Here is a 20,105-nt window from a genome sequence, read left to right on the forward strand (position 1 = left end):
TATATTCACCCACTTCATCATTCACCACCTCCCACAGCCCCACCTTGGATCCTGCCAACAACCATAATGGCTCCAGCTCAAAAATCCCAACTTGAACATCCAACTGACTACAGCCTCCACTCTTTCACCACATGTACCACCTTAGTCGCCTCCAACTGTCCATCACACTGGCTTCTCCAGCCACTGACCCTCTATCTTCTTCTAGTCCATCAACCCTCTTCTGTCTCTCATGTCTTTCCCTCCACCCCCACCCCCAGGCAACCCCTCTCTACTCTCTGTTTCTGTGAGTTTAACAGGTTTTTGTTTTGTTTTGTTTTTAGATCCCACATATAATGTGATATTGTCAGTATTTGTCTTTCTCTGACTTGTTTCATTAGCATAATGCCCTCACAGTTCATCCATGTTGTCACAAATGGCATGATTTCCTTCTTTTTCACTATTGAATAATATTGCATTGTATACCTACCAAATCTTTATCCATTCATCAATAGAGGGACACTTAGGTTGTTTCCATATCTTGGCTATTGTGAATAATGCTGCAATGAACACAGGAGTGTGCATACCTTTTTAAGATCCTGTTTTCATTTCCTTTGGCTATATACCCAGAGTGGGATTGCTGAGTCATGTGATAGTCCTATTTTTAATTTTTTGAGGAACATCCATACTGTTTTCCATAGTGGTTACACCAATCTACATTTCCCACCAACAATGATACATGTCCCCTTTTCTCCACATCCTCACTAACACTTGCTATATCTTGTCTTTTGGATGATGGCCATTCTACCAGGTGTGGGTCATGTCTTCCTTTACTGCAGCTCAGAGTGAAGGTCCAACTTTTCAATGGTAGTCTTGCCAATGCCATGAATTCTCTTGCCACACCCCCTTGGTTTTTTTTTGTTTTTTTTTTTGTTTTTTTTTTTGATAGACTGATTGGGCAAACCTCTCCCCATTTGCTTCCTGTGGCTTGCTGTGCCTGGCAGCCAAACACTGCTAAGAGCTACATGCCATGGGGCAGAGGACTTTCCCAAGACTCTGGAACCCTCATCTCAAAAGGGCCTTGGACACTGACCAGCAATCATCCACCCTCCAATGGCCTTGTCACATCTTCACCACAGTCCTCAAGCCAGCTTCTTCTGCCTTCATTCTCAGTGGTGATTCTATCTTCTACTTAACAGAGAAAGAAAACCCCATCCCTTATATTCTACCCACCCCCACACACACACCTCTATACCCATCCTTTTCTTTTTTTCTTCTATTTCAACATGGAAGCTGATTTTCTCATCAAAGGTCAATTTTTCCTCCTGGGTTTTGATGCCCTCCCTTCACTCTTTCCCAGAAGCCTTGTATTTCTTATTATCCTTCCTCTTGGATTTTCGACCTGCAAGGCCTGTGAGGTCTGACTTCCCCTCTCCTCTCCAGACCCACTGTACCTCATGCTCCCTCCATCCCTGGGCTCTTACCACACTGGCTTCTTTTGAGTCCCTTTAACTTCCTAGAATACCCCCATCACAGGACTTTGCACATGTTGTTTCTTCATCTGGAATGTTCTTCCCACTCATGCTGCAGACTTGGCTCAAGTACCACTTCCTAAGGGAAGCCCTCCTTGACTTCCCAAAGTTGGTCAAATTATCTTGTTACATCTTTACTTAGCACTCTATAGCTCTCTTTGTAGTGCCATGGTTGTGACTTGATTATCTGTACGTTTATCTGTTTCCCTTATAATATCGTTTCCCTCGATGAATTCCTAGGCAAGAGAGTGGGTCTTTGCCCACCATTGTATCCCCAATGCCTGACCTAGTGGACGCAGTCTCCAGCATCACTAATAATAGTAGGTGTTCAATGAACGAGCATGTAGTGAGCATCTACAGGGTGCCACATTCTTCTGTACATTTGGTCGCATTTAATCCTCACGACGACCTGGCAAGTAGGTATTTTGCTCTTTATAGATGAGATCATCATGGCTCAGAGACGCTAAGAAACTTACCCATGGTACACGCTGGAGATGACCGAGCTTGAGCAAAAACCTGTCCGTCTGACTCCAAGCCAGAATTCTTATCAGTTTCCCCAGCTGCCGGGAAGGGGAAGGATACATTCTCATATCCACTCCCATACTCTGAGGGCCCACGCATACTAGGTGCTCCATAGCATTATCTCAGTTCATCCTCAGAATCAGCCTGTGAAGTGGGTGTTCTATCCTTTTCCAAGTGTGGTAATTGAGATACAGAAAGGTTTTGTGAACAGCCCCAAATTACTCAGCAAAACAGCAGAACTGAGCTTCAACCCAGGGTATCAGGGCTATTTTCACTGCACCAGGCACGACAGAACAGGTAAGTGAAAACATAGCCAGGGTGGAGGATCTTTAAACTCCCTTAAAGGACTGAACTAGCTTCTGGGCCTTTTCTTTGGCCCACACTTGACAACCTGAGTCATCTTGGCTTTGAGGAATACTCGTGCCTAGATCTGCTCTGTTGACCCAAGACCCTGGATCAGACAGTTTCCAGCCAAGGGGAGGCAAGAGTAGGAATCATGCCACATCCTTGGCGCCAACTCAAGGATCCATTGTCAAGATGGGAGGTGGCAATAAACTGTCTGGTCTTAGGGTGGCTTCCCGAAGACAGCTCCTGTTAGCCATCACCCTCCTTCCAGGGCACTGGGTAGAAGCACGGGGTTAGGTGCTAGTGGCCCACAGGCCTGGGGCAGAATCTGCAAGTTTCCAGCTGGAACAGAACCAAAGAGCCCTTGGGCACTGGAGCTGCTTGTGCCTGACCCTCGTTGTCTGACCTTCTGGTCGCCAGGAGAGACATATCACCTGTAGCAGCCTATGCTAAAGGTAGGGTTCCTAGGAAGGCTTCCTTTGGATGACAGAGTGACAAAACCACCATCTAAGTGGTGGGATGGACATTCTGCCCACCTGGGCCTCCCTATGGAGGACCCACTAGTGCCACAATGGTCTCCTTCGCTCATGCCTTTCTTCAAGAAATAACTGAATAGAGCAACGTTTCTCGAATTATCGACAACACATCTCAGAGCCATTTTTTCATATTTTGCACTTGGATGTCAAAGCAATGTCAAATTGCTGCAAAATGTTTCTAAATGTTTACTCAGAATTTTAGTATTTAACTCACTGTGGACTGGTAACAAGAGTGGCTGGTCTCTGCCCAAGAGCCTTCTGTGGCAGCAGGATCAGAGGACTGACTGGATCGGGTAGACAAATATTCCAGCTTCCTTATCCTTCTGTGGGACACTTTCTGCAGTGTGTTCCACATAGTTTATCCGTGGGTCCCCTGTGGGACTGAGCCCCAGTTACCTAAGAGGCAACTTGCTCATCTTTTATTGACTTTTCTCCCTTCTCTGTCTCTTCTCCACTCCTTCACTACGCTTCCTGAGGACACCCTGTGAAATCTAGCACCTGCACCTAAATCTTGGATTCAGTGTCTGCTTTGCAGGGTACCAAAATTAGGACACTTTCAAAGTTCAGTCCCATTGTCTCCTTTCATGCACCCTTGACTAGAGCCAACTTAAACTCTAAATTAGATGCCCTGTGCATTGGCCTTCCATGTCTTTGTTCTTGCTGTGCCTGTTACCTAGAAGCCCTGCTGACTTTTGCATTCGTCATCTCCTATCTGTTTTTCAAGAACCAGCTCAGGTTCCATTTGTTTCATGATAAGAACAAAGAGTGGTGTTGGCTCAAAGCTTTGAACTCCCAGAGCAGTTGATCAGTTATGGTATGATCTTTGTCTCCCAGGTTCCTTGACCAAGTGGAGTCGACTGACAATCTCCCTGCCCACACTCCTCCTGTCCCCCCAGCCGCCCCACTGACGTTTGATCACTTACTCCCATGGCCACAACTAGACCTATCATGTCTCAGAACTGCCCCGGCTCAGGGATCTTAAAAGCCAGAGTCCCCAGGGGGGGCCACAGACAAGGCTCTTGCTCTGTTGCTCCAGGGGCTTATGCTGTCTGAGGTCACCAAGACCTCCCATCTCCTCCTCCTTCAGCCCGACTTACTCTCCTAGTCCCAGTCTTTCCCCCAAACTCACCGGCCGCTTGGCGACTTACAGCCCTGCAATTGCAATACCCAGCCCTGGGCCACTAGGCCCATCGGCCTCGTGGGATCTCTCTCTACCAGCAGCCTGGGAAGTGCAAAGCAGTTAAAGGCACCCACAGGAGTTACCAGGGCTGGAATCCTGGCTCCACTACATACTCATTGTGTAACCTTGGGCAATTACCTAAGTTTTGGGTCTACAGGCTCCTCACGTATAAAAGAGAAAAATAATGAAACATGCCGCTCAGGTGGACGGTTCAATTTTCAAATGCCAAAGACAAGAAAAACCCTCAATAAAAACAAAACAAAACAAAACAAAAAAAAACCCAAACCTGCTTTTGTTGACATTGCTTGTATATGTCCACTTCATTGGGTTGGTGGTAGGAATTAAGTGAAACAATGCATGTAAACCGTGCATTACATGAAATAATGCATGTAAAACTTAGAACCGTGCCAGGCACAGGGTAGGCACTCCATAAATGTTGGCTGCTGGTATTATTACTGAACTAGTCTCTTGGACAGCAGTAATAAATCACAGCAAACTCGTGGCTTAAATTAATAGAAATGCATCATCTCACAGTTCTAGAGGCCCAGAAGTCTGAAATAAAAATATCAGCGGGTTGGATTCTTCTGGGCCTCTCTCCTTGCTTCAGGGGGATCCTGGAATCCTCAGTGTTTCTTGGCTGTGGCTGCATTACTATGGCCCCTGCCTCTGCATCTCAGAGTCATCATCCTCTCTTTGCGTCAGTCTCAGATCCTCCTGGCTTTCTCTTGTAAACACACCTGCCACCCTCCCTAAATCGAGGCTGATCTCATCTTGAGATTCTTAACTTAATTACATCTGCAAAGACCCTTTCTCCAAATATGTTCACCTTCAAAGGTTCCAGGGGTTAGGATTTGGACATATCCTGTGGGGGCTAGCACTTAACCCAAAAGCGATCATGACAAGAATTTCAGTGGATAGGCGGGAGCAGAGGCCTGACTGCAAAGAATGAAGAGACAAAGAGGGAAAACAAAGAGAGAGAGAAAGAAGATTTAAAAAAAAAAAAAAAAGGACAAAAGGGAGATGAAAAAAGGTAGATAATTACTGGAGAAGCTTGGTTAGGAAGGAATGCAAAAGGACAGGGAGCTGGAGAAGTAGTAGGTAGAAGAGGAATTTTTGTTCCCCTTTGAAATTATGGTATAAACTTGGGTCTCTTGGGGGAAAATATGATAGAGAAGAAGACCTTCAAGACGCAGGAGAGTGAAGGGAGGAGCCATGGGGCAAAGAGCAGGCCCCAGGGCAGAGTCACCCTCAATAAATCAGGGCCGAATGGCTGACAGCAACTCTTGGGATGGGCCAGCTGCCGACTCACGGCAGGCTATGAAGCAAGTCAGAACAGAGATGTGGTCGGAGAAGAAAAGGGTGAGCCAAGCAGCCACCAAAGACAAGAGAAAACATTACCAACTAGCCTCAGAATAGCCTGAGACTTAAAAAGCCTGAGTCAGAGATTATACATTGGACAGTTTGTAAAGCACTGTCTCTGGTCTCTCATCTGAAGCTCCAAATACTGCTCGAGGGCAAGCAGAATGACGATGCCCCTCAGGTGGGGGAGGGGAGGCCTTGGGGTTACCAAAGAACACACGGAAGCCCCAGGCAAGGAGGCAGGGAGCCCAGGGAGGTTCTGGGGGATCCTCTACCTGGGTGCAGGCAGAGACACCACAAGGCCCCACGTAGAAGCGTGCACTCTTGTACTATTCCTCACATTCCCTTTTTCACTCTCTTTCCTGGGCTTCTTTGAGATGGGTCATCCCGGGTTTCTGCCTCTTGGATCCTCTCCAGACCCTTTCCAGAGCACCTTTTCTTCCTCCAACCCTCACACGAGTCAAAACCAGATTTACCTTATCCTGCAACAGGCTCCGGCCAGGTCTCCCTACCTCTCGGCTTCTCCAGTCCCTCATCCAAACCGCTACACGATGATCTTCCTCAACCACCTAGATGATTTGCTTGTTCACCTGTTGCTCACCTGTTTAAAGTTCTCTGCTGACTTCCCACCTCTGTTGGGTAAAGCACAAACCAGCTTTCCGATCTGGGTTAATTTCCTCGCAGTTTTTTTCCCATGCAGTTAGTAGACTCTCCCTCTGCGAGGTTGCTGGGAAGGTTGAATGGAAGACTGAGTGAAGTCCTTAGCACACGGCAGAGCACCCAGCCCAGCACTACACGTGGCAGCTATTATGCATATTTATATACACATCGTATAAAATTGGAGTCATGCTGTTTTATAACTTCCCCTTTTCACTTACCAGCATATCTTGAGGTTTCCTCATCTCTTTAATATTCTTCAAGAGTGTGATATTTAATTTCCCCACAGCCTTCCTTCTACAAATGCTGCACAGTCTATCTACCCAGGTCCCTGTCATTGAAAATTTAGAAGACTTCCAATTTACCCCAATTACAAATAAGACTGGGATACATCAGCTTTGATTTTAGGGCACATCCTGGAAGCAGAATTGCTAACTCAAAGGATTACTCTTCTAAAAGTTTTCATACGTACTGTCAAATTATCCTGGAGAATACTACGATTTACCTCCTCGGCAGAAAAAAAGGCCCTGGCTTCCCCCACATCGTACCAGCATCTGGTGTTTTCATTATTTTTATCTTGACCAATTCTATAGATAAGAAAAGCCGGAATCTCCTTTTCATTTGTACTTTGGGATTTCTGACATTTTCATAAGGTTTTTGTATTTCCTCGGTGAATTACGTTAATCATCCTTTGCCCCTGGTGTCCACAGGTCAGTTCCTCTCATTGTTACGGGTTTAGCAGGACTTGAAAGGGCCGCTGCGGATGGAAGCCCTTGGGCAGCTTCCTCCCCGCCCTTCTGAGCCTCTTCCTCCCACATTCCCACCCTCCCGAGCCTTCCTCTGCTCCCCAGGGAACCTTTGTCATTCAAAGTAGCCCTTGCTTCCCAGGGCCTTTTCCCAGGAAAGCCCACTCGCACCGCCCTCTCCACCTTTTGCTGGCCTTCCCTCTGGGAGCCCCACATTCTTGCAGCTCCCACCTCACCCCTCTCCACACCCTGCACATTCACCCCTGAAATTCCTCAAGGAGGCCCAAAGCCACAGAGGACCCAGACTGACCTAGCCCTGGAGCAAGAATCCCAGCCCTGCCCTGTTCTGGCCTGAGAGGGGGGAGGATTGAGGGGAGGTGGGGAGCAGTTCAGAGGAACAGTTGTCCCCAGAGGACGGCCTGGGAGAGCAAGGCCACAGTGTGAGGTGGGAGAAAGAGCTTATTTTTGATGTCTTTTTGATGTTTGATGTCTTTCTAGCACAGAGCTCACACCCCAGGTCAGTCACTCCAAGGCTGTCACCTCACTATCTGGCAGGGTCATAAAAAGGGGGAAATGCAACATGATGCGTAAACAGCTGGCACGGAAGTCAGGTGCACAGATCACCACAAGGCCCCGAGGATCAGGCATGGCTTCCCCAGGAGCGATCCCCAGGACCCAGTGTGCACCTGTGGCTGAAGAGAGTGTATCAGGCAGAAGGAACAGCTTGAGCAAAGGCTAGGGGGTCCTGGCTGAGGAGTTCACGTAAATGAAGCACCCAAGGCGTCCCTAGGGTCGGTGGTGCCGGGACTGACAGGGAAGCTCCCACATCGGCTCGAGCTGTGGCCCCCGCCCGGCTTTCCTTCAGGCCCCTCTCTGCCTTCGCCCATTCACTCCCGCTCCGAGGACAGACGGCAGTGTGGCGGTGGGGCCGGTGCCGGGCAGTGCGGGCCCGCCCTGCATGTTGAGGGGAAGCAAGCCTCGACCCGAGTGATCAGAGCCGGAGGGCGCCCCGAGGACAGTGACTAAAACCGGGAGTCAGAGGCGGCTTCCCAGAAGCAGCCTTCGAACTGGGCCTTGGGGTGCAAGGTGGTCAGGTGGCGGGGGCGGGGAAGGCGGGCCCTGCGCTTGGCGGGGGGGGGGGGGGGGGGGGTCGGGGGGGGGGGAGAGGGGTCGCCCGAACCCCGACCGGGAAGCTCGGCGGCAGCCAGGAGCGGGGCGCGCTCGGGAAGGGGCAGGACTAAGGGGGCGAGGACCGCCTCCGTCAGCCCCCGAAAGGGCAGCTCCCGCGCCCCCCGCCCCCGCCCTGCCCGCGGCCAGCGCACGTAGCGCTCGTCCGCTGGCGCGCCCAGGCAGGTGACCCTGCGCCCTGTCGTCGGGCGGGGCGGCGCCTGCCCGCTACCTGCCCGGCCGCCCGCCCCTCCCGGGCCCCGCGGACAGAAAGGGGGCGGGGCAGTCTCTTGCACCCGAGGCAGGCGGCGGGGTCGGGGTGCTACGGGCCGCCTGTCTGGACCCAGACAAAGAGAGGGGCTGCCCCGGGGCCCGCAGGGACGAGGCCGGCGGCCGGGCGGGGTCGAGCAGGTGGTGAAATGTACAGTCCCGGGATTTGCAGGAGAGGCGCGGGCAGGGCTCCCCTGTACTCACGCATGCCCCGACCACACCCCCACCCCGCGTGTGAGGAAGAGGACTCCGCCTCGGGCCTCTAAGTGGAATTCGATGTACAAGGACATCCGGGTACACAAGTCTGCGCTCCGGAATGTCTTATCTAGGAGCCAACCTGGATGGACCGGTCTCCAAGGGGCCCTTTATGACAGATTGTCCAGTCCTGTCCGCATCAAAGGGAGGGGGAGAGGTGGCGCCGATGGAGGTCAGTGGGGAGACCAACGCCTTCTCAAGCCAGCCGCAGCACCACCACTGCGGGCACTCGTGTCTACAGGCTACCCTCGTGCTTGCTCACAATCCCGCAAACACATGGGTACCCACGTATGCGCGTGCACCTGTGTGTAGTCCCACAGACCCTTGTCCACACCTGATCTCACACATGCACGCGTCGGTTCGTGCCCCTCACCAGCCACTCAAGAGATACCCGACTGTCGAGAAGGGTTAGAGAATGAACCCCAGAACGACCTTTGCATTATCTCTCCAATTCACCCTCCCCGCACTCGCCTCCACTCCTCCACCACTTTGTCCTCGGCGCAGGGCAATCCAGGGACAGATAGGGAGAAAGAATGGGGCCTGGCTCACAGGAGATCAAAAGCACTGAGAGGGAATGTTTTCTGGACCGGGAGCGGCTGCCCTCCCCCACCACACCCACCGGCCAAGCCTTTGCGGAGGGACCTCCCATCCCCCATCTAAACAGCTAAATGCAAAGCCTGGGGACCACCCAGGATAGATTTGTAGGCAGCGGGAGAACTGGGAACTGAAAGGCTGGGCCCCTACCGTTTGGGTGGTTGCATAAAGCAGTGGTTGCATAAAGCAGTGGGTGGTTGATAAAGCAGTGGTTGCCTCTGCTTTATCAGTACAGTGGTGAACAGGGCCAAGCTCTGTGATCTCCCCCTCCAGTTCTGCCCTTCTGCTTTGGACCTGATCTGCAGATTTAGGGAGTGGGGCCCTTGTGCTCACAAATACCTCCCCCTTGCAACCTGGCCTAGAGTCCCCATGCCTTGGAGAGGGAGCTCTGGGAGCAGCAGAGAGAAGCTTCAGAGAGGTCAACTGACCTGGTTCAATCTCCCCTACGTCAACCAGAGAGGCAGGAGACCAGGCCCGTGCCCTGCCCCCTCCAGGCACTGAGCAACAAGTTACACAAATGCAGACTTGAAACTGTAGCCCAGGGGCACAGGCCTGGGGATTGGTGTCCAAAGAGGGAGGACAGGCTCCCCAAACAGATATAATGCAGTGACCGAATGAAAGGAATAGTGAGTAGGTGAATAAGTGGATGAATAAATGAATGTCCGAGGCCATAAATTTCTTTGGGTTGAAAACCCTCAGCAGGCCTAGGCTGAGACTTTTTGTGGATTGTCACCGCTCTGACCCTGGAATGTGTCATCGCCCCAGCAGGCTACAGCTCCCCAAGGGCTTGGAAACACTTTGATTCAGTCCCTCTGCTCCTGGGTCCAAAGCCTGACATCCACAAGGTGGCCAAGCTGTGCTTTCTGAAAATCTAGAGCTGCGTGTTGATTGTCCATTTCCCCAGACTGAGAACTTCTCACATGCATCTTCAGTGTCTGGGTCAGATTCCTTTCTGTCCCCGTCCCAGTGTCACCTATAGTGTAGGGCAAACTGTGCCAAAAGACAAGGACCCGAAATGGAGGCAGGCCTGACCACTTAGCAGCCATTTCTCTCTCGGAGCTTTTAGTTTCCTTAACTGTAAAATGGAGACAACAATGCCTTCATTACTTTACTGAATGTGGGGTCTCTCGCAGCTCTACTCTGCCCTCTGAGCCCCTCCCCGTCAGCAACCTCCTCAGCACCAGGGCCCTGTGCACACTATATACCTTCTTACCCTCCCCTCCCTTTATATCTGCCTTTCTACCTGCACTAATATTCTCCAAGGCCAGGAATTGGGTCTCCCCTCCCTCTGCATGCCCTCTATTGTTCAGCATTGCCCAACACATGGGCAAGCACATGGCAATGAAGTAAATGTTCACTGAATGGTAGTGATGAGCAACAGCATTCTGTTCACCGGACGGCTTTGGTCCTGATGACAGTATTTTAAGTCACAGAAGTTCAGGACTTGAACATATCTTATAAATGAACTGAATCCCCCATTTGGAAGATGAAGGAATCGAGGTCCAGAATGTGAAAGAGACTGCCAGAGATCACCCATGGAGTGGGTGCTTTGTCATGCTTGGACCTCAACTAAAGTCTCTGCACTCCCAGGGGAGGAGGGCTTTCTCCCTGGCCCCTTCCCAGGTTGTTCTCATCTAAACCCCACCCCCACAGGGCTCAAGCAAGCCAAGACACAGGGAAGCCCAGCCCACGGACTCTTGTCTTCCTCCTTCAGTGATCACCTTCCTCAAGACACCTGAGAGCTATGAGCTTATTGGTTTCTTGAAGGCTGAAGATGCTACGCTAAGGAAGCTGTGAACTCTTGAGTTTGTACTTCAGGTAAAAGCAGAGTGTTAGAAATAAGTCGATCGACCCAATCAAAGGAGGGACCCCAATCAAAAGAGGGACGTGGAGACTCGGAGCACAGTAAAGCAAGGCCTTAATCAACCTTCTTGTAAGAGCAGATGTCTGACGAACAGGCACACTTGAGGCAGTTACAGCAGACGATTTATCTCCGAGTATGCAAGTCCCTCCCCTGGTTCCTCATTGGCTAAGTACTACAGAGGTTACAGCCTAGGGCCCGACCCCCAATATCGCCTATGCCCATATAAGGCAAAAAGCAGTCTGATTGGAAGAAATGTATATTCCCTGAGGTGATGCAGAGACTTTCAGTCCCTCCTCCCTTTGTTCTTTGGCACACATTCCTTACAAAGCCCTCCAAAATAAGCCCTGGAAACGGAGAGTGGAAGCAGAACCAGGAAGTGAAGTGTATAAGGGTTTAGGACTCCACTGTGGAGGGGCGGGGGGTGTTATACATATTTCCAGTAGGTTGTAAACCTAGTGTTAACTAGACAGCACAGCTTTTATTTGGTGTTTCTGAAAATGAATCATCTCCCTTACTATTCACAAGAGGCAGTGATGCTGTGAGTGCAGGGCAGAGCTGAAGCCTTAACCGTGGAGTTCCAGCAGAGCCCAGGGCAATGGAATCAGCGTGGCTTGGCTTGGAATCTTGGCTCTGACACTCATTAGCTGGGTGAGTGACTCGGACAAGTTACTTCATCTGTGAGCCTCAGTTTCCTCATCTGTCCAATAGAATACTAATTCCCGGTTAAGATGATTCAATAAAAACATAAACATAAGGGTCCATTCTTGTCTGACTGTTTGTATCCCTTCCTACAAATTCATACGTTGAAGCTTAACCCCCTGTATGGCTATATTTCGGGATGGGGCCTTGAAGGAATTCATTAAGGTTGAATGAGGTCATGAGGGGTCTATCCTGATCGGACAGAATTAGTGTCCTTATAAGAAAAGACACCAGGGAGATTGAGCTCACTCTCTCTCTCTCCCTCTCCTTCCCTTCCCCCTATGTCCATGTGGAAGAAAGGCTTTGTGGGGACACAGCAAGAAGGCGGCTGTCTACAAGCCAAGAACAGGGCTCTCACCAGAGACCAACTATGCTGCACCCTAATCTCAGACTCCCAGCCTCCAGGACTGTGAGAAAATAAATGTCTGTTGTTTAAGTTACCTGGTCTGTGGTATTGTATCATGGCAGCCCAAGCTAATGTAGTGTCTAATAAGTAGGAGGGCCATAACTATTCTCTCTCTTGGCTACCTCCAGTTTCCCCTCGACTCCCAGGAGGAATAAGGAAGGCTGCCACTCCATCCCCCGGCTCAGAGGCCATTGGAAGGAGGATAATGAGGTCTGTGGTGAGCTGAAAAAGGTGCCCCAAATGATATCCACATCAAATCCTTGGAACTTATGAGTGTTACCTTATTTTTATGGCAAAAGACATGATTAAGCTAAGGATTTTGAGAAGAAGAGCTTCTCCTGAATTATCCAGGGGGCCCTAAAAGTCATCACAAGTGTCCTTATAAGAAAGAGTCAGAGGGATACAGAGAGGTGAAGACCTGCATTCACGGAGAGGAGAAGGAGACGTGAAGATGGGGGCAGAGCCTGAAGTGATGTGGCCACAAGCCCAGGAACATCTGCAGCCACCAGAAGCTGGAAGAGGCAAGGAACAGAGTCTCCGGGGGCAGGGGAGCCCTGCTAATGACTTGCTTTCAGATTTCTGGCCTCCGGAGCCATGAACAAATGCGTTTCTACTGTTTCAAGCTCCCCAGTTTGTGGTAATTATAGGACCAGCAGGAAACCAACACAGGTCTATTGGTTCTAGCTCCAACTCAGCCAGCCCCCTGCCTCTGTACTTCTCATCTCCTAGCCAAACCTGGACCTAGACCCCCAGGCACTCACTCACTAAGATCTAGAGTCTGATCCTGGGTAGGGTGGGACACCTAATACCCACAACATAAGCTGAGTCCTAACTGCCACATGCTCCTTGGCCCTGCCTGCCTCCATTAGACTGTAGTACCAGTTTCTTGCCCCATCAGACCCCAGAGGGAGTGGGAGGAGGTGGGCATGTCTGAAGGAGTCAAGTACTGGTTAGTGAGGGAGAGGGGATCTTGGGAAAATCAGGAGGCCTATACTCCCATTTTGCCTCTATATAAATTTGGGCAAGTTCGCTTTAGCTCTCCGGGCCACAGTTCTCTCACCTGTCAGATTCATGGATTGGAGTGCATGCTTTTTCTGGGCCTTTTTAGTTCCGATTGTGAATGAGCAAGGAAAGGGGTGGGAGGGTTTGGGAGAGAGGATGAAGATAATGCATGTTAAGCATAAGAATGTTCAGGGGTGCCTGGGTGGCTCAGATAGTTGGGCATCTGACTTCAGCTCGGGTCATGACCTCCCGGTTTGTGAGTTCAAGCCCCGTATCAGGTGCTGTGCTGGCAGAGCACAGCCTGCTTCAGATCCTCTGTCCCCCTTTCTCTGCCCCTCCCCACCCCCACACACATACACACTCTTTCTCTCAAAAAGAAATAAACGTTTAAAAAAGCATTTAAAAAAAGAATGTTCAATCCTATAAATGGGATTTGCATTTCTTTCACAGATTGGGTGACAAGCAGTGTTAAGGTCACTCGAGGTTTAGGAGGAGGTAGGGCCTAGGGTTGGAGGTCTGTATGAGAGGTTTCATTGCATCACAGGACCCACCACGTCACACTCCTTTCAAGGGATCACTCTGTTCCCAGTCCTAACGCCCAAATGGATACACTTGCACCATGGAATTTTGACCCCGTGGACAGAAACAACTGGAAGGAAGAAGGGGGACCTGACTAGAGGGCTGCCAGGCAAACAATGACATGGAGGGAAAAGTTGAGACAGGCCAAACCAGATCGTCACACTTGGGAACTTGAAGTGAGGAACACTGGGAAACATGGTAGGAAAATGGAGGCAAAGGAATTATGATAGGGAGAAGTCCAGAGATCTGAACCTGTTTAAGCCAGTGGCTAAAAAGGGGAAAGGAAAGGAAATGAGTTAATAGCAGGCAGAATGAAGTGAAGCAAAGTTGGATAGTAATTGAGTTGTGGAGTTAGTATTGAGATGTGAATGTAAAAGTCCATTTCCTACTTTTGCTGCTGGTGGTCCTCAAGGTTCCCAGTGTCAGAGGGTGAGATCAGAGACTCGAAATTAGTAAGAACTTGGTTTATTAAAAGTGTACTGCTGCAAAGAGAGAGCAGCATGCTCACCAACCGGGAATTGAGGATTATCACATCAGTTTATGAACACATCAAAATTATAGACTTCTAAACTACTAACACTGAGTTTAGCAAGGTCACAGGATACAAAGCCAATGTTCTCAATTCAATCTAATTTTGATACACTAGCAATAAGCCACTGGAAACAAAGTTTTAAAATGTCTTTTATGGGTGCCTGGGTGGCTCAGTCGGTTAAGTGTCCAACTCTTGGTTTCAGCTCAGGTCACGATCTCACAGTTTCTTGAGTTCAAGCCCTGTGTCAGGCACTGTGCTGACAGCATGGATCCTGCTTGGGATTCTCTCTCTCCCTCTCTCTGCTCCTCCCCAACTCACACTGTCTCTGTCTCTCTCAAAATAAATAATTAAACTTAAAAAATTAAAATAAAACATCTTTTAAAATTGCATCAAGGGGTGTCTGGGTGGTTCAGTCGGTAGAGTGACTCTTGATCTCGAGGTTGTGAAATCAAGCCCCACACTGGGTATAGAGACACTTAAAAATAAAATCTTAGGGGCTCCTGGGAGGCTCAGTTGATTAAGCACCTAACTTTGGCTCAGGTCATGATCTCACAGTTTGTGAGTTTGAGCCCTGCTGTCAGTGCAGAGCCTGTTTTGTATCCTCTGTCTTTCTCTCTCTGCCCCTCCCCTGCTTGTGCTCTGTCTGTCTGTCTCTCTCTCTGTGTCTCTAAAAAATAAATAAATATTTAAAAAATTAAAATAAAGAAATAAACAAAATCTTAAAAATACATAAAACTAAAAAATAAAATTGCATCAAAAAATCAAATAGTGATACGTTTAACAGAATAAATGCAAGATGTATGTATTAGTTATCTACTGCTGTGTAACAAATTATCCCAAACTTAGTAGCTTAAAACAGGAAACATTTGCTACTGCAGTTTCCATGGATCAGGAATTCAAGAGCAGTTTACCTGCATGGCTCTGGCTCAGTGTCTCTCGTAGGTTGCAACCCAGATGTTGGCCAGAGCTGTGGTCATCTGAAGGCTTGATGTGGCTGTTAGCAGGAAACCTCTGTTGCTCATCACATGGAACTCTCCATAGGGCTGCTTACAACATACCGGATGGCTTCTCCCAGTGTGAATGATCTAAGAGAGAAAGGGCAATCCAATTGGAATACCACAGTGTTTTTTTATGACCTAGTCTCCAGAGCCCCACACTGTCACTTCTGCCTTATTGTATCATTTGAACAAGACAAGCCATCACATCTAGCCCTTACTCAAGGGGAGAATTAGTCTCCAATTTTGAAACGGAGGTATATCAAATAATTTCTGAACATATTTTCAATTTTAATTTTTTATTTTTTTAAGTTTATTTATTTATTTTGAAAGAGAGTGCGCAAGAGTACAGGAGAGGGTCAGAGAGGAAGAGAGAATCCCAAGTAGGCTTCGCACTGTCAATGCAGAGCCCAATGCAGGGCTCAAACCGATGAACCGTGAGATCATGACCTGAGCTGAAGTCAAGAGTCGGACACTTAACTGACTGAGCCCCCCGGGCGCCCCTGAGCATATTTTTAAAACCACCACAACCAGTACATTGAAAACAACAAAATGCTGTGAATAAAACTTTGCAAAGATAAAGTATGTTTGTAGATGAGAATACCTGTATTGTATTGTATAGATCTTAGACTGATCTATAGATTCAATACAGTCTCAATCAAAACACCAGCAAGATGTTTTTGTAGAAATTAACAAATTGATTCCAAAGTTACAAAAAATGTGAAGGTCTTAAGACAACCAAAACAATTTTGTAAAGTAAGAACAAAGTTTCAGTATTATGCTACCTGATTTCAAGACTTAATATAAAGCTACAGTAATCAAGACAGTGCAGTATTGATGTAAGGATAGACATAAAAATCAGTGGAATAAACAGAGAGTCCAGAAATAGACCTACAGTTAACGTAGTCAATCAATTTTTTATAAAGGGGCCAAGATAATTCAATGGGGGAAGGATAGATGGCCTTTTCAACAAATGGGTCTAAAACAATTAAGTATCTACATGCAACAAAATGAATCTCGACCATCACATCAAATGCAAGAATCAACTCAAAATATGTCATAGAAATTGTAAAAATTTATGCTATACACCTTCTAGAAGAGAATGTAGAAGAAAATAATTTTTTTGTTGGTTTAGGTCAGTGTTTCTTAACCTGGGAAAGGCTCCCCTCCCCCCACCCCTGAAACATTTGGCAATGTCTGAAGGCATTTTTGGTTGTCACAACTGGAGGGGTGATGCTACTAAGTTAGTGGGTAAAGGGCAGGAAAGCTACTAAATATTCTGCGATACACAGACAGCCTCCCCCTACAAAGAATTATCTGACCCAGAATAACAATTGTACTGGAATTAAGAAACCCTGAGCTAAGCAAAAGTTTCTTAGATAGGACACAAAAGTCAGAAACCATAAAAGAAAATGAAAAACTTCTGCTCTTTAAAAGACATCATTAAAAAGGCAAAGGCAAGGCACAAATGGGTGAAAGCATTTGCAAAACACGTATCAGATAAGGGATTAGCCAGAATACATAGAGTTCTGACAACTCAAAGTAGGAAGGCAACCAACTATTTTAATAGAAAAAAGATTTGATTAGACACTTCACCAAAGAAGATACATAAACAGCCAAAACGCACATAAGGAGATACTCGTATCTTGACGTCATTAGTCATCAGAGAAACCCAAACTTAAATCACAATGAAATGCCACTCCACATCCACTAGAATGACTAAAAATAAAAAAATAAAATAGAAAAATTGACCATGCCAATGTTAACAAGGATGTGGACAACTATAACTCCCCTATAATGCTGGTGGGAATGAAAAATGGTCCAACTTTGGAAAACAGTCTGGCAGTTCCTTGTAAAATAAATATGCACTTATATTACACCCATGCCATCCCATTCCTACATGTTTGCCCAAGAGATATTTACCGAGAGATATTTATTGAGGGACATATAAGTGAATGCCCATGGCAACTCTGTTCAACATAGCCAAAAGCTGAAGAGAACCCAAATGCCAATTAGCTGGTAAATGGGTTAACCGTCTGTCGTATATCCACAGAATGGAATTTACTCAGCATACTACCACTATTGTGATATATACACAATAATATGGATGAATCTCAAAATCATTATGCTGGCTGACGGAAGCCAGACACAAGAGAATGCATATTAGATGATTCCGTTTATAAGAAATCCTGGAAATTCGCAATTATGATGACAGAAAGCAGATCAGTAGTTGCCAGAGGCTGAGAGGAGGGGGAAGGGATTGACTTCAAAGGGTGCAGGGAACTTTTAGGGTGATAGAAATGCTTTCTATCTCAATACACATATCGAGGTATAGATACATGTATATCTATATATATGGGGGCTATGCAACTATACATTTGTCAATCATATTTTACACTAGAAACTGGAGAATTTTATTGCGTGTAATTTGTGTCTAAATAAAACCTATTTTTTAAAAATACAGGCTTCTTTTTAGACACAAAGCCACCTCCAAGATTGGCCTTGTGGTCAGCAGTGTAGGAGGGGCCTCAGAGCACCAAGGTAGGAAAAATGAAATCTTAGGAAGTTTAGCCAAAGGGGAAAGGCACTGAGCACTTTCGTGAGCAAAATTTTTTAATTTGAAAGGAGTTCTAATATTATACATTTGAAAGGATTTACTATTTTTGTCCAGTATCATATATATGAGTTACAGTATTTGTCCGGTGGAGATTGCTACTAAAGATCTATAAAGGGGGCGCCTGGGTGGCTCAGTTGGTTAAGCATCTGACTTCGGCTCAGGTCATGATCTCATGGTTCATGAGTTTGAGTCCCGCTTTGGGTAAGTTTGAGCCCCAGGTGAGCCCCACTTCTCTCCCTCTCTCTCTTTCTGTCCCTTGCTCACTTGCGCCCTCTCTCTTTCAAAAAAAAAAAAATCTATAAAGGGATCACAGTTTGTCCAGAGAACAAATCATTTCAGGATCTCTGTTAGTGGAGATGATTGATATTTAGACCCTGACATGAAGTTCTACTGATTAGACAGAGGCTGCATCCCTCATCTTTAGGGACCTACCTCCATCTGGACCTCCTGAGGCCCAGCACTGTAGGATCTTTGTAAGAATATTCGTGGGGGGCACCTGAGTGGTTCAGTCGCTTAAGCATCCGACTTCAGCTCAGGTCATGATCTTGCAGTTTGTGGGTCCGATCCCCACATCGGATTCTGCACTGCTGGTGTGGAGCCTGCTTGGGATTCTCTCTCTCTTTCTCCCTTTCTCTCTGCCCATTCCCCACTTGCACGCTCTCTCTCTCTCAAAATAAATAAATTAACTTAAAAAGTAAAAAAAATATTCCTGGGATTTCGCTTAGCACACCATACATACTCTCATACTAATGCCCCTTCGTCCTTTGTTTCTTGCCATTAAAAGCTCTTCGCTAGAAAAGGATCAGAGTTGTAGTTTATGACTAAGGATTGGGTTAAGATTATATTTAGGGTTCTGGTCATGGAAAACCTAACTCCTATTGCTCCTACAAGTGTATCTAACACATAGGGAGAGATTAGTATATGTTGTTCAAATAAATGGATGAATGAAAACTGGTTTAAACAGAAGGAATCTGTTAGTTGGCTTCCGGTGGCTCAAACATCAGCGAGGATGGGGAAGGGGGTGCTCTCTATCTCTCTGCCCTGACCTCTGTCTGCAGTGCCATTCGAAAACTTCCCACCACCCACCACCAGTCTGCCAAGAGCCTCCTTGTGCCTCCCTGCAGTGTTCCATAAAAGGGGGGGGGGGTGTCTCCTGGTAGCACCCATGGAGAAGAGAGGCCGCTTCTCCTTCTCAGGAGTAACAGAAGAAATCTTGCTTTTCACTGGCTCTGATGTGCTTTGGGGCCAAACCTGGACAATGGCTGTGGATATATGGACTGGCTAAAACCAATCAGAACCTGTTGTTGGTGTGGGGAGTGAGCAACTTCCTGCAAAGAGGGAGAATGGGTGTTTGAACTGTCACAAGGATGTCTAGATTAGAGCTCCCAAAAGGCTCCAGCTTAGACTGAGCAGGAAAAAGGTTGAGTTGTGTTTTTTTAGACCCAGATAAGGAGGAAAAAGCATAACACTTTGTGTCTTGCATCCCACTTTTCAGGACTTTCCCTGAGAACCCAAAATCACCTACCTAAAAACTGTTTTTCTTGGTGTTCTTTGCTCAGAGGAGTATAAGACCACATGTAAATATGCAGGGTTGGGGGAGGGGGAACAAATGTTTATGCACATATTGAATTACGGTAGTAAAAACACTGTCTTCATATGGATAAAAATATGGAAAAACTAAATATTATGAGATGTGCTAGGATACTTAATGATATACAAGAGATGGAAAACAATTTAAATGTTTCGACGCTGTTCTCCACAAATATCACAATGTTTGCATAATCATAAGAACAAATCAAACAGAGTTTGGATTAGGTTAGGAGCAAATGCTGGGGCTGGGATTCAGTGAGATGACATTTCCTTGCAGAAGTGATTTAACCTCTCTGAGCTTCAGTTTCCTCAGATGTAAAACAGAGATCATAGTAACAGCGCCACCTCACAAGGCTGTTGTGAGGCTTAACCGAAAACTCCATTCATACATTTTTTAAGTGTTTATTTATTTATTTTGAGAGAGATAGTGTGAGTGGGGGAGGGGTAAAAAGAGAGGGAGACAGAGAATCCCAAGAAGGCTCCGTACCGTTAGTGCAGAGCCTGACATGGGGTTCGATCCCACAAACCATGAAATCATGACCTGAGCTGAAATCAAGAGCCATACGCTTAAACGACTGAGCCACCCAGGCGCCCCAAACTGCATATATTTAGTGGAAGTATTTAGGACACGGAGTTTGGTGCACAGCAACCTTTTGCTGTGCCCTGGTGGTTGGGAGGAAGA

The 20,105-nt window shown here is 47.4% G+C and overlaps 1 long non-coding RNA gene across 2 annotated transcripts in view; it reads right to left on the reverse strand.

Annotated features, from left to right (window-relative positions):
- LOC109254909 (uncharacterized) overlaps positions 1 to 20,105 on the reverse strand; it is an 82,227-nt gene that overhangs the window by 45,869 nt on the left and 16,253 nt on the right. For both annotated transcript variants that reach the window (XR_002075015.2, XR_002075016.2), the window contains exon 2: positions 15,133 to 15,306. This is a non-coding gene — a long non-coding RNA (uncharacterized LOC109254909). The remainder of the gene's footprint in view (positions 1 to 15,132; positions 15,307 to 20,105) is intronic.

Source organism: Panthera pardus, unplaced genomic scaffold (assembly GCF_024362965.1).
Source record: "Panthera pardus isolate Hobbes unplaced genomic scaffold, ASM2436296v1 HiC_scaffold_11, whole genome shotgun sequence".
In the NCBI taxonomy this organism is placed as follows: domain Eukaryota; kingdom Metazoa; phylum Chordata; class Mammalia; order Carnivora; family Felidae; genus Panthera; species Panthera pardus.